This window comes from Protomyctophum parallelum (genome assembly GCF_964188405.1).
Source record: "Protomyctophum parallelum genome assembly, chromosome: 3".
Lineage (NCBI taxonomy): Eukaryota > Metazoa > Chordata > Actinopteri > Myctophiformes > Myctophidae > Protomyctophum > Protomyctophum parallelum.
The window spans coordinates 7606197-7609671 of NC_139698.1; positions in this window are offsets into that span (position 1 = coordinate 7606197).

The window sequence follows — 3475 nt, forward strand, 5'->3', positions numbered from 1 at the left end:
TGTTTCAGTGTGTTGGGTGCCAATAACGTTAGTTGAAGCAGTTTTATTTTAACAAATTTGCTACATTTCATGATCTAGATTAACATATGGGTAAACTAACGCACCAGTACTTGTTTCAGATGTTAGGTATATGTATTTATGACATATAAAGATTTTGTGTTGCCAAAATCAATATAACACATTTTACAAGCAAAAACAGCAGCACAAGATTTTCGTTTTTTGATTATATACTTTTATATACATTTCTGGCTTGTGACAAAATACTGCAGGATATTATGAGTAGAACTTTTAACCCAAAGGGTATTATCTATGAAAACTCCACACAGAAAGGACCTTTCGCCAAACCCCACCTCGGGTATGGACGCTGATGACGAATGCAGTTCTATTCGCCCATTATACACTCGTGACATGCTGGTACAGGCTTCCACTACACCAGGTATTTAATACGATTTTTTTTCGACCTGTGTTGCGCAACTGTAACTGCAGTTTAAACCATTCATGGGCGGGCACCCATTTTGGTGTTAGCATCATGTTATGCTTTAGCTATTGAAAAATAGCAGATCTGCTATTTTTGAAAAAAATCGAAGAACGACTGACATTTTTTTAGAATCTGATCTCAGGTCAGAATGGGTTAATCAGACCAGTGTGTGTCCAGTGGAAACCTCGTATGAATCTGATCTCAGGTCAGAATGGGTTAATAAGCCTCTGTGTTCTTTATTTGTTTGGCGGGCGTCTTTTGTAACCAGTGGGGGGGGGGGGGGGGGGGGGGTCAAACCTCACCACCAGCACAATTTGTGTCTTGAAAATTGCTTCTGCGTGCTTATAAAATGCAACGTGTTTTAACGTCCAACCTCATCCCTTTTGCAGAAGATGGGTCGAATCTTATGCAACACGTTGTGCAATGAATTCACCTCAACATTAACCCATGATGGAGACCTGAGGCCTTCTGAAATCAGCAGTTCTCTCACTTCGAAGATTCTTCCAGAATAGCAGATGTGTATACAAGCTGTGAAGTGACTATAGCCATGACAGTCATGTTTCAGGGCTATATGAAGTGACGTGCTGTGAGCTTGTTGTATATCTGCTATTTTTTAATAGCCAATGCTAAAATGACACAGATACGAGAGCGCATCCATGTCTCTCTCTCTCTCTCTCTCTCTCTGTGTCAGTGGTCAGTGGTCTGACATTTCTTTATTAGGAACAATCCCTTGAGATGAACCATCTCGTTTTCAAGGGGGTCAAAGGGCAATTCACAAAATACACTTCATACATGAAGACACTTTTTTTACGAACAATTCAACCAGACAAAACAAAACGAGACAAAACAATACAATTCATAGATGAACAACAAACAAAAAAAAATGCAACAAAACAACATTTCACATAACATGGACATAACGGGGCGGCGGTGGCTCAGGGGTAGAGTGACTGGATGGTAACCGTAAGGTTGCCAGTTCGAACCCGGGCTCCCCCAGAGTTACTGTCGAAGTGTCCTTGAGCAAGACACTGAACCCCTAATTGCTCCCGATGTGCTAATTGGTGCCTTGCATGGTTTCCGCTGCCATCGGTGTATGAATGTGTGTGTGAATGGGTGAATGTAATGCACAATCTCTGTAAAGCGCCTTGGATAAAGGCGCTATATAGTGTAACATGAACAGGTAGTCTCAAGATGAGAGGACAGTGCCCAGGCCGTGGCTTAACGGTCTGGGCACCTGACTGGTAATCCAGTCGCAGTGTGCCGCGGGTTCGACTCCCGAGCCCGACACGGCCTTTACTGCATGTCATCCCCCCATCTCTCTCCCGTTTCCTGTCAGCCTACTGTCTGTCCCTTCAAAAATCAATAAAAGGCGTAAGCCGCAAAAAAATATCTTAAAAAAAAAAAAAAAAAGATGAGAGGACAGCACAGTTTTAAACAAATGAAAAGATGTTATTGAACGAATATGGACAGCTAGATTGTTCCAGTCACAACAAGGAGCTTTGAGCATAAATGGTTGGGTGAATTATAAAACCCTGGGATGATATTGCATGCGGTCAGCCTCCTCTTCTTTTGTTTAAATGTCAGTTGCTGTGTGTTCCTCTATTGACATGACATTTACAGCATCGTAAAGGTTAATGTTTTGCCATCGCTGTGTTTCTTCTTTTATTACTATTAGCGCTTTTGGAGACTCACATGCAGCTGCCACTCAGTGGTGGAAAGTATTTTCCAATTTCCAAACAAAACATGAACACTTCATGCAGCCCTACATTTCGGATACATGAAAATAGTCGATCTACAAGTCCACAGTGCGTTGCTACACCTTTAAAGGGATATTTAACTTTCAAACATGTTTGGGGTCTCTCTCTCTCTCTCTCTCTCTCTCTCTCTCTCTCTCTCTCTCTCTCTCTCTCTCTCTCTCTCTCTCATTGGCAGTATTCGTTTTTAATTAAGTCAGTGATGATATAATGACATATGACATAATATGACCATGGTGATAGAACCGAACTAACTGTGATAGTCAGTAGGACAATATGTACATTTCAGATGGGTATTCATTTCATCAGACATGTTTATACATGTTTATACATGTCTGATAAATGCATAGGAAGCAGGTTCCTATACAAACACATTGTAACGTCATGCTCCTTTTTAGCCATGTATTTCTTTTGGGGGGGAATGAATGAATTAATGAATTAATCCATTAATGAATTAATTAATGAGTGAGTGAGTGAATGAATGAATGAATGAGTTTATTTCGAACATTATTTGAAAACAAATACATTAAAACAAAACTGAAACAAAAAATTACACCAACAATGTCCGAAAAGGAGTATAGGATGAAGTATAAAACGTATTAAACCCCTATACCCCCCTTTTGCTTTTACCATATTACTTAAAAAGAATATATATAGGCTACATATTCATATACACACATACATTTACATAACAACCCAATTCATCGTTATACTTAAAGGAAGACATGAAAATAAAAACAATCTCGGCAATAACAGAAATAAAATCAATACAACTGGTAAAACCGGTACCTTAACTAAATAAAAGGCCCACGACGGGCTGGATTATTGCCGTGAAGGTGCTAGGACATGATATCTGATACAGCCAGAGTTGTGTTGACTCAAGGCGTCAACACCGCCCCTCCTCGTCTAAGTACCTCCCCAATATAATCCTTTTATACCTCCTAAAGTGTGTAATGTTTGGACTGAGTTGCACCTCCTTACTCAGTCCGTTCCACAGTTGAACTCCACGCCGGAGATGCACACTTTTTTACTTAACAAAGTGTACTTTGAAATTAAGTTCTCGTCTTAAAATTATAACCCCCGGCCGGCCCTCTCTATCACTGAACATTTTTTGTACATTACCTGGCAAAAGATTTCCCTTGCTCTAAAGGACAGACAACCATGATCGAGTTGTGTTGACTCAATGCGTCAACACCGCCCCTCCCCGTCTAAGTACCTCCCAAATATAAATAAATATATGAAA